Raw genomic sequence first — 12,082 nt, forward strand, 5'->3', positions numbered from 1 at the left:
GGGCAAGGGTCATGGAAGGAATAAGAACTGGGCCAAAGGTCATAGAAAGGATCCATCTTTGAGCTCCCAGAACCAGCTAGAAGGTTTGAGAAGGGGGGCGTGGCCTGGGCGTGGCCAGATCCCGCTGGAGGATGAAAGGGGGCGAGAGAGGGAGTTTGGTGGCTGTCCGTGGGAATCAAATGTCGTCTCGCCATGGAAGTCGTCCAAGTGATCATGAAATTCTCACTAGCAACTTTCATTAGCTAGCTGAGATTAGGCCGCTGTTTGTTCGAATAGTTTCCTGGATGTACACCCACTGCCGGAGTGGAAGAATGTCATACGTATCTTAGAAATGATAAGCCGATGATCAGTGGGTACATCAGCCTTACTGTAGGACCTGGTGTCAAAGACATGGGCGCGTATCAACTTTTCCATCATGATGTACTCCAGTAGATGTTCTTGCTTGGACCCAGCATGCATCCATGATGTTGTGCGGATGCACCAATGCCGGAACAGCGTGTTGGTGATTACAAGCCCATGGGCTGCACAAAAATGTAGCAGCCTCCTACCGTTATTATTGAGTTGATCTGTCCGATGCCTTTCAATCACTCCAGACCAGGTGCTTACATCATGACCAACTCGGGACTCAAAGCCACCCAACAAGATGACTCTATCTCGAGGGGCCACTTTAGCTAGCACCTGTGACAGGAGGTCATAAAAGGCATCTGATTCATCGGCCTTGCCTGCATCCCTCTACTGATGTTTCATCTTCGTTTCGCTAGCGTAGAGAAGGGAGGGAATGACCGTGGCCGAGAAGACCTGAAGCTTCATGCGTAGCGACAGACCAGGTAGCTTCCACACAGCGTTGCGCAACCGATTAAAAGATAGTGCCACTCGACTAATTCTGAGTGAGACCTCTGCTGTTAAACCGGTGCCGGTCATGAGACACAGCCCAAGTATGGGAAACTCTCTCCACAACTACCCCATCACTGATTGGGAGTTGTGGGGGTGGAATGTCCGATGGTACAAAATACCCAGGCAGGTGCTTATGGTAAAGCCCCACCTCTTAGTGGCACGCTCTAGTTTCAGCAGCAGTGTCTCCAACTCCTCCTCTGAATGAGCAGCAATTACCAAATCATCAGAATACATAATGTGGTTGACCAATAGGGAGCCATTCCTTGACCCAGGGCATCGATCAGCCTCCCATTGTATCTGTACCAAATGGAAATTCCTCCACTACAGCTATTTTAGGCTTCACGAACTACGTGGTCAAAATAGATGTTAAATAATGTGGGAGCCAGAGGACATCCTTGTCGCACCCCAAGGTGTACAAGGAATGGCTCTAACTCCCAGCCACATAGTTTTACCTGAGCCCGTTCTTCATTATTTCATTATGAAGGTCTTTAATGATTGTGAGCAGCGGGTCAGGGACTCTGAAAGAACGAAGAAACACCCAGAGCCCAGGCCTACTGATGGTATTATAGGCCTTGACTAGGTCAATAAAGCAGAGATGTAGGTCTTGTTGAAATTCCCTATACCTCTACTGTAGCAGACGGACAGAAAATTTGCAGTCATTACCACAGCATTGGGCAAGCCGAGCATATTGAAGATTTTTGCTGGGTATTTTTCTGAGATGTTGCCCAAAAGCTTTGTTTAACATGGGGGGAGGGGTTCATGCGTGTGTGTTAATGTGTTCCCAATCTGTCTTCCCAGACGCACAGATGGAAACAAAAACGATTCACTCGGGGTACAGGATATAGCCGCTGAACACCGAGTCTCTGTGCACGTTGAAGTAAAAATGAATGTACGGAGCCTCCAACTCCAGCCACACTCATCCCGGCTTTGAGACTCAGCACGACGCTGCCACTTATTGCGTTGTATTTCTCACCGCACACCTTAGAGATGACCTTCCCGTTTTTCATAAACATAATCACGAGGTGCTGTTCACTGGGATGCGCGTACAGCGTGAAATAGTAGACGCCTGGGTGGGCGCAGGTGAACTTCCCCGTGCCGGGGTTGTAGTGGCCCTGCGGGGTTGGTGATGTGACGTTGAACGTCACGGGGGAGCCGGCCGCCGGCTTGTAAGCGTCCCACCTTCGCAGAGAGGCCGACCTGGGACCCACGTCGCTCTCTCCCCGCTCGCCTTTCCTCGCCTCTTTCGCCCTGCTCACCCTGGGACCTTCCCAGGAGTCCCCGCGAGCCCTGGTTTGGCCAAGAGGGCCAGCTTTCCCGGCAGACCTAGTCGGATAACACGGTCCAAAACACACGGCGTGTGCATGTGTGTGTGTCACCCCCACGGTAGTGTAGCGGTTAGTGCTATGAACCCAGCAGAGACCGGAGTTCGATTCCGGCTCATGTTCAACACAAGTTACGATTATCTGAACTGGTACTGGGCCTCCTACCGTAGGTCGAACTAGCCTCAAATGAGTACCTGGTGTGATATTTTAACAACGCCACTTGGGAGACAAAGGCCTCACCAACAGCACTTTCCAAACAGTCTGTTAAGGCTATACGGGGGATCTTTGTTTTTTGTGTGTTTATCCCCACTCTCAAACGGAGAGATGTGGCAATTCTGCGTCAATGTTGGATGACGGTGAGCCAAACCTGCACAATTGAGTCGTGTCCTGTGACAAATGTCTTTGTTTGTAACAGTAAAACCTTGCCCTAAGTGTCTGTATAAAACGCGTGTTTCCGCTCTACACGGTGTACTGAATGAGTTCTGTTTTCCAGAACAAGGGGTCATGTGTGGTGCCACGACCACGGAGCACTCTCCTTCCGGCCTTCACACTAACACCCACCCACACACAGTGCACCCACGTATTGTCCTGACGGGGGGTTGCCTGGCACATCGGGTTTAAATCCGAAGGGCCCCTAGAGGGAGGGTCCCACGGTTTCCCGGTGGCCAGGAGATTGGCCGACCCTCACAGGTTTGGCATCAAGTCAACAAGTTACATTGAAGTGCCCCTAAATTGGCTTAGATTGTATGGGCGCAGAAGGAAAAGGTTCCCTGGGCCAACCGCAATGAGTTACTCACGACACTGGGAGAGGCGGAGGGTGGAATATTAGGCCAGAAGGGCAGACCAGCTGGTTAGAATTGCTGAGCACGGGTGACAATGGGTGAGGGGCCGCAGCAGCAGCAGCAGCAGCAGACCCCGTGATCCCTCCATGTAGACGGCGCAGGTGAGCACGCGATTGGCTGCGCAGTACAATGCCACCCTGGGCCTTTGAAGTGAGGGGATTAGGCCGCCACGGTAGAGATGGTGGAGAGGGACGATGACGGGGAGCATGGGTAAGCGCCCGATTGGCTGCGTGGTATGACATCACCCTGGGACTTTGAAGTTTAGAGAATAAAGATAGGTATCCCGGGATGGTGAGTTCAGTTGTCTTCAACCTCCGGGCGATCCAGACCCCTCCCTGCTGTCCTGCCTCCTTGAGCCACTCGCAGCATCCATGTGATGCCCGCGAGTGCTGCTACGAGGCAGTGATAAGCGAGGGTTTCGCTCGTCGTTCTCCCTACGACTCTCACAGCGTCCGTGGCGACGGCCTGTGAGGAACAGCGACGAGGTACGTGGTAGAAACGTTTGGGTAACTGGGTCATAGTCAGAGTTAGGCCTAGGCTCTCCTCGCGAAATATTCTTCCTCCACCCGGTGTAATGCGTATTGGCGCCATTAATAAACTTAGCACCGAGGATTCCGTGTGAGGTTGATTTCTGCGTGGGTGGGAGAGCGTAGGTGTGGTGCGGGTAACGTGCGGGCGTGTGAAACACCTCGTATATTACCATCAAACCCTGCCGTCGGTTTTGCGTATTTGCAACAGCGGATGAAGGCTGGACGCACAGGAGGGGGGGGGGGGGGGGTGCGGGGGGGGGTGGGGGGGGGGGGGGGGGGGGGGTGGGAGGGGGGAGGGGGGGGGGGGGGGGGGAGGCCGCGTGCATATTCACGTGTGTGAATATCTAGCGATGGTGTCCGTTTATATTTAAAGTAATTCCATCGACTTGCTGACACTGATTAGGGGGGTCATGTGGCACCCAGGTTTTCTACCCCTCCCCCCAGGATGAGTGAGGAGCATCCACCAACGGGTTGGTTAGTTGAGTGTTGACTCATACACACGTGCTCATTCCACCTTGTTCGCACGCACCTGCACCACAGCTCACTTTCTGAACTCCCACTGACTGACCCGGACACGTCATCCGCCATCGCCGTGGTTTAGTCGGGGAAAGTGCCGTGTCGCCTTGCGTGCATAGCAACTCCACACACCACCCCCCCCCCCCCGCCACACCATACCAACCCCCACCTCCGCATTAGTGGTGGTGTACGTGGGGAGTGTGTGGGATAACTCCAGGCGGTGGGGAGCCAGCCACTAGCCATGTGCCACAGAGAGGACGCTGGTGCGGGGAGGCCGATCACACGATCGGTGGCAGCCCGGTGAGAAGGGGCGGAGGAGGGAGAGGAGGAGAGGGGCGTAAGCCCCCACAGATGTTACACCTATACACGATATACCTCGTGAGCTCTGTTTTCTACAACATGGAGATACATAGAGACCCATCGACTAAACTATTTGTTAAATTCCCAGGTGTAAGGTCCACTGAGCTGCTGATTTGCTATTTTTTTCAGAAGCGACCTGCCTGTCGACAGTGACAGCTAAATGTGGTGGCTGATATCATCACGTTGACATTTATAGCAGTCAAATACTGTAAAGTCTAAAACGCATGTTTCTAAAGGTGGAAGGAAAAACCAAAGGAACCCGATGAAAAATCCACAAAACCACGGGGAGAACATGCAAACGCCGAATATATATCGGGCATCGTCAGGGTTGGGTTCGAACCCACGACCTCCTGTGGATCAGACGAGGAAGTTAACATCTCCTAATCCTGACGCCAGCTGTTTAATTGGAGTTTGAATGCGTTTCTCCCTCCCCGTGGTTGCGTGGATTTTTCACTGGGTCCTCCGTTTTTTTTTCATTCCACATTTAGAAATATATTTGGCTGAATAAATGTCCACGTGATGATGAGTTCACTTCGTCGAGCTATCATTACGTGTAGCCAGGTCGCTTCTGAACAAGCGTCACATAGCTCAGTGAGCCTCACTTGGTAATAAAATAAATACATAGAATCAGCTGCTCGGAGCACACGAGTCAGTCACAGTCCCACCTGGGTCCCCAGTCAAGCCTCGAGCCCCGAGGTCTCCCTTGGCTCCGGGTGCTCCGGTAACACCTGCGAGAAGAACAAAGCATGGCTCGTCCGCTCCTCAAGCCACTCTCAATTCACTCCACTCGCCTCCACGCACTCTCCTGTCTCTCCACTCTCATCTCACTCTACTCCCCTCCACGCACTCTCCTACCTCTCCCCTCTCACCTCACTCTACTCCCTTCCACGCACTCTCCTGCCTCTCATCTCACTCCACTCACTCTCCTGCCTCTCCCCTCTCATCTCACTCTGCTCCCCTCCACTCACTCTCCTGCCTCTCCCCTCTCATCTCACTCCACTCCCCTCCACGCACTCTCCTGCCTCTTCCCTCTCATCTCACTCTACTCCCCTCCACGCACTCTTCTGCCTCTCCCCTCTCATCTCACTCTACTCCACACGAGACACTCCCCTACGAGAATGAGCGAGTGAACGACTGAGTGCATGACATGGTGAGTGAACGTTTGAGTGAGTGAAACGAGTGAGTGAACGTTTGAGTTAGTGAACAAGTGAGTGAGTGAGTGAATGAACGAGTGAGCAAGTGAATGAGTGAGTTAGTGAGTGCCCGATTGAGTGAGTGAATGAGTGAGTGAACTAGGGAGTGAATGAGCGATTGAGTGAACGAGTGAGCGAGTTAGTGAACGAGTGAGTGAACGAGTGAGCGAATGAGTGAGCGAGTGAGCGAGCGAGTGATCGCGTCGCTCCCCACGAGCGCACCGTGGGGGGGTCTCTGGGACCTGAACCCTCACCGTCTCTGCCGTCCCTCCCGGGGGCCCCAGGGGTCCCGTGCTGCCCCGGGGCTCCGGGCTGACCGGGGATCCCGTTGATGCCCGCGCAGACGGTCCTCTCCTGCTGGGCTCCCACCACCACCACCCCCAGCAGCAGCAACAGCAGCGGCAGTGCCGAGATGGACATCTGGGGACAGCAGTGGCGAGATGTTAACTAGCTCGCCTGGTATACAGGATGGATTTAGACACGAACTTTTATTTATTTTACTAAGTAATGTTCAAATGAGCTGCTATGAAGTCGATCGTTTTTCAAAAGCGCCCTGCCCATCACAAATGATAGTTCAATGAAGTAGGCTTATCATTGTCACGTGGAAAATGAATGAGAAAATCCGGAGGAGAAAAATCCACGCGACCACAGAGAGACACGAAATATACAGAAGGCATCAGGGTCGGGATCGAACCCACGATTTCCTATATACCAAGCGAGGTAATTAACATCTCCACAGGGAGGGACAGAGAGAGATGCAAACTCCAAATACACAGCAGCAGGCATCATCGAGGTCTCGATCGAACCCACGACTTCCTGTATACCAGGCGAGGTCGTTAATATATCCACGGGGAGAGACAGAGAGAGATTGACACAAACTCCAAAGAAAGAGCAGCAGCAGGCATCGTCAGGGGTCCGGTGATCGAACCTGACGAGGGAGAATCAGAGACAAGCGCGGAGACAGCAGCCAGAACCAGCGTGTCGAGTAGACGCTGCAGGAAGAATCCGATGAGCTGTGAAGCTCTTTTCAAGTCACAGATGCTCCGATAAGGAGGCCACGAAGTCAGAACGTTTCAACAACAAACAACACGATGCACAAACAGGATAGGAGGGCGAAGTATAGGAAAGGTAAACAAATCACGTAAAACAATATAAACAAAACATCTATCTTCTTGGTTCTTTCGGTAAAGTCACGTACAAGGGAAATAATAAAATAATAAAAATAAAATTTTACTTAATATAATAATATTATTTTATTATGTTTTATTTTTTTGATTTTATTATTTCCCTTCTACATTACTTTACCGAAGGAACCAAGAAGATGAATCCCTGCAGTCACGAAAGCTTTAAATCGAAAAAAAACATCTATACTAGTTGTTATCTTGCCAGGTAAAACCCCAACTGAGCAATTCACTTATTATCAGAAGAGACCTCTCCATCACAAACAATGGCAGCTCAACAAAGTGGCCTATTATCATCGTCAACATCACGTGGACATTTATAGCAGCAGCCAAACATAGAGACACAGAGATAGAGAGAGACGCTTTGAGGCCCATAGTGATACATGTGTGGATCTATGGGTTTCTGAGTGTGTTTATGAGTCTGCGTGAGTCTATGGGTTTCTGTGGGATCTATGGGTCTCTGTGTGAGTCTATGGGTCTCTGTGCATCTGTGGGTCTCTTTGTGAGTCTACAGGTCTGTGTGTGAATCTATGCGACTCCGTGTGAGTCCATGGATTTCTGTGTGTGTCTATGGGTCTCTTGTGATGAGTCTATGGGTCTCTGTGTGATAAGTCTATGGGTTTCTGTTTGATGAGTCTATGGATCTCTGTTGGGGTCTATCGATCTCTGTGTGAGTCTATGGATTTCTGTGTGAGTCTGTGGGTCTATGTGTGAGTATGTGGGTCTATGTTTGAGTTTACTCGTCTCTGTGTGAGTCTGTGGGTCTCTTTCTGAGTCTATGGGTCTTTTTGTGAGTCTATGGGTCTCTGCGTGAGGAGTCAATGGACTGAGTGAGTCTATGGGTCTCTTTGTGAGGCTATGGATATATACGTGTGTCTACGGGTCCCTGTGTGAGTTTACGGGTCTCTTCGTGAGTCAGTGGGTCTTTTTGTGATTCTATGGGTCTCTGTGTGAGGCTATGGATCTTTGTGTGCGTCTACGATTACCTGTGTGATTTTGTGGGTCTATGTGTGAGTCTGTGGGTCTATATGATTTTACAGGGCTCTCTGTGATTCTAAGGGTAATTTTGTGAGTCTATGGGTCTGTGTGAGTCTACGGGTCCCTGTTTGAGTCTGTAGGTCTATGTGTAAGTCTGTGTGTTTATGTTTGATGAGTCTATGGGTTTCCGTGTAAGTCTATGGGTTTTCTGTGTGATGCTATGGATCTCTGTGTGAGTCTACGGGTCCATGTGTGAGTCTGTGGGTCTACGTGTTAGTCTGTGGGTCTCTGTGTGAGGCAACGGATCCCTGTATGAATCTGTGGGTCTATATGTGAGTGTACTCGTCTCTACGTGAGTCTATGGGTCTTTTTGTGAGTCTATGCGTCTCTGTGTGAGGAGTCTATGGCCTCTGCGTGGGTCTTTGAGTCTCTGTGAGTAATATATGGGTCTATGTGTGAGGAATCTATGGGTTTCTGTGTGAGGCTATAGGTCTCTGTGTGAGTCTATGGGTCTCTGTGTGATGAGTCTATGGGTCTTGGAGTGATGAGTCTATGGATATCCGTCTGAGTCTTTATACGTACGGTAAGTTGAATTTGCTTTCGCTCCACCGTACGTAGCAGCTGAGCGTCCTGCTAATCGGAGGTTGTCGGTGCTCAGCGTTGGTCACCGAGTCACTGAAATCCTCTCCCCCGTCTCCTCTTTTAAACAATACTTTGGTCACGTGCTCCTCCATTTCCCACTTGGTAAAGAACGGAAACTTTGGCCGACCGTGACCTGCCTGTGACCTCTCTTTCCGCCAACAGGAAAACACAACAAGTGGAAAAAAACTGAAAAATCCGACCACTAAGGCCAGAGCCAATGGGGGATTTTGGGAGAAGGGCGGCTTCTCCTCAACAGCAGCGAGGAGACGGCTTCTCGATCGACGGCGAGGGGACCTCGACAGGGCCCTGTTATCCAATAAGCCACATTAGTGGGCACATTTGCCTAGGGGCCGACTCACTCACTGATTCACCTACTCACCCACTCACTAATTCACCCACCCACTCACTCAGCTACTCACTCACTCATTCACCCATTCATCCATTCACCAACTCACTCATTCACCAACTCACTCATTCACCCACCCACCCACTCACCCAGCAACCCACTCACTCATTCACTCACTCACGCAATAACCCACTCACTCATTCAACCTCCCACTCACTCAGCCACTCATTCACTCATTCACTCACTCACTCATTCACCCAATCACCCACCCACCCACTCAGCCACCCACCTACTCACTCACCCACTCACCCAGCAACCCACTCACTCATTTACTCACTCACGCAAAAACCCACTCACTCATTCACCCATTCACTCACTCACCCACCCACCCACCCACCCACTAAATCACCCACTCACCCACCTACCAGGGCTGTATTATCCAGTAGGCCACAGTAGTATGCACTGCCCCGAGGGCCTTCTCACTCATCCCGCCACCCACTCACTAATTAATTCACCCACTGATCCACCCAATAACTCATTCACCCACTTACCCACCTACTCACCCACCAGGAACTTGTTATCCAATAGGCCAAGTTAGTAGGCACTGTAGCCTAGGGGCCTACTCATTCACATACTCATCCACTCACCTATTCACCCACTCACCCAGCTACCCACTCACTCACCCACCCACTCACTCACCTAGTCACTCACCCACTCACTCATTCACCCACTCACCCAGCTACCCACTCACTCACCCACCCACTCACTCACCGAGTCACTCACCCACTCACTCATTTACCCACTCACCCAGCTACCCACTCACTCACCCACCCACTCACTCACCTGGTCACTCACCCACTCACTCATTTACCCACTCACCCAGCTACTCACTCACTCACCCAACCACTCACTCACCTAGTCACTCATCCACTCACTCATTTACCCACTCACCCAGCTACCCACTCACTCACCCACCCACTCACTCACCGAGTCACTCACCCACTCACTCATTTACCCACTCACTTTCCCACCAGGGCTGTATTATTAAATAGGCCACAGTACGCACTGTCCCTAGGGACATTAAAAACTATAAGGAGCCTACAAAACAAAAACGTTGACCTTGTTTTTTTATATTTGTTAAAAAAGTGATCAAGATATCTTCTTGAATAAATATATTTTATAGCAAGGATAGGTACAGTGTATATACTAAGAGGCAGAGTCATGTCAATGTCAATCGGTTTCTTTCATAAGGTAAGAGAGAAATTAACCCCGGAGATGGATGTTTTTAAATTGCAGAAATAGCAATAACTTCTTCAAATGGCGTTTGTCGCACAATCTCCATCATTCTTTTTGCCACTTCATTTGTTGGCTGCTCGTGGCCATTTTTTTCGCAGTGGTAACAAAGGTAGTTGGCTCGTTGTAAGCGAGGCGTATTACACTGAAAATAAAGTGTCAAATCTTTACGCTTGCACAAAAATAAAGCAACATGGCGCTCGCCATGCGAATGTCCTGTCGGAACAATGAATTTGTTATCGATGGAAAACGAACGACATCCTTTTAAAGCTGCGTCATCCGATATGACAATCATAGCAAACAATAACATAGTTGAAGCCATTTTCTCTTACAATATGTTTAGGCTTACCTCGATTTTTCTGTCAATAATTTCAAATTAAATCTGCTTATCTGCGGCACACATCGCGCCACCCATCGAATGAGGGCACCGACTAAATACTGGAGTACCATCAGTAACGAAATCTTGCCCAGCGGCGAGACAAAGCACTTACGCTTGAAACAAGCGAAGTGACAGCGAGCGGCGGTACCAACATGGGCAGCAGTACCAAGTATAGACAGTTATCACTAAAGGCCTACGAAACAGAAGTGGCCTAGGGTCCTACATGGGCCTCAGTGCCGCGTGTGGTGACCCTCCCACCCCAGGAGCTAATGACCCGAGGGGGTGGGAGGGGTGGAAGGGGTTCCGTCTGGATGCGGTGAAAGCACTGCCAGTTGGAGTGATTCAATTGAGACAGAATCAGAATCTGCATGTATTACTGCGGGACGAATCCCATGAGCAAAGAAGCGCCTTTTCTCACAGATGTCCAGTCGTAGGCATGGGGTTAGAACATTACGAAGGCATGGCACTCGGTCAACAGATATCCGAGCAAGGCTGTTTTCAAAATGATGTCACACACACAGGCCAGGCACCCCCCAGGACTGGGGCCATGAACTATAAAAAAAAAAGCTATAAGCATTTGTTTTATTTTATCAGATGTAATGCCCCACGGAGCTATTTACAGTGCTGACACAACTTATGCATCACCAACTCATACTTCCAGACCAAATCCCACCGCAAAATCTCCTGGAGAAACCCTAAGGTCAGGTCACTGGCACCAGCTGGACCCGATCCTAACACGACGAGCTGATCTTAGAGGCATTCTCCAAACCCGCAGTTTCGACAGTGCAGACTGCGACATTGACCATTCCCTCGTGTGCTGTAGAGTCAAGCTACAGATTGAAAAAAAAGATACACAGGAAAGAGCATCCTGCATCGGCAGCAGCAAAACAGCTGACCCAACAAAAGCTGTAGCCTTCCTCTGTGCCCTCGGTGAATTACTTTCCCACGTCCCCAAATCCCACTGTGCTCAGCAGAAATGGGACACCCTACTGGACATGCACAGCAACGGCCTTGACAGCTTGTGGCAAAAAGTTTAGAAAGTCAAACGGCTGATTCGAAGCTAATTCAATGTACCTAACACCAATTCTGAAATAAAAGCGCATTGCCCTCGCCAATTACAAATGTAACGCATATGACAAGACGCCAAATGCTCTCAAGACGCTGTGCAAATGGCTACTAGCTGCAGCTATGCAAAGACATCCAAATATCAGCTGACACAGGCAATGTCAGTCTATGGGTCTCTGTGATTCTATGGGTATCAGTGTGATGAGTCTATGGGTCTCTGTGTGATGAGTTTATGGGTATCTGCTTAATGAGTCTATGGGTATCTGATTCAAGCTACTGTCTTCCAAGTGGCGATGTTTACTGCACACCGCACCAGGTACTCATTAGACGCCAAGTCAATGTAGGAGAGGCCCAGGACAGGTTCAGATAATCATCATCCGGTGTTGGCCATGAGTGGGATTCGAACTCTGGTCGGCAGGTTCGTAGTGCAGCACTCTGACTGCTACACTACCGCTCCCCACACACTCACTTACACACACACACGTGCATGCGTCTACACACATACACAAACTCACTGCCAGCGCGAGGCCCACTCATTACA

The 12,082-nt window shown here is 50.3% G+C and overlaps 1 pseudogene; it reads right to left on the reverse strand.

Annotated features, from left to right (window-relative positions):
* Positions 1-1,168: 1,168 nt before the first annotated feature.
* Positions 1,169-8,494, reverse strand: LOC133360780 (complement C1q subcomponent subunit C-like; annotated as a pseudogene).
* Between the last annotated feature and the right edge of the window lie 3,588 nt (positions 8,495-12,082).

This window comes from Lethenteron reissneri, chromosome 69 (assembly GCF_015708825.2).
Source record: "Lethenteron reissneri isolate LAM-NWPU_2019-01 chromosome 69, ASM1570882v1, whole genome shotgun sequence".
Classification (NCBI taxonomy): domain Eukaryota; kingdom Metazoa; phylum Chordata; class Hyperoartia; order Petromyzontiformes; family Petromyzontidae; genus Lethenteron; species Lethenteron reissneri.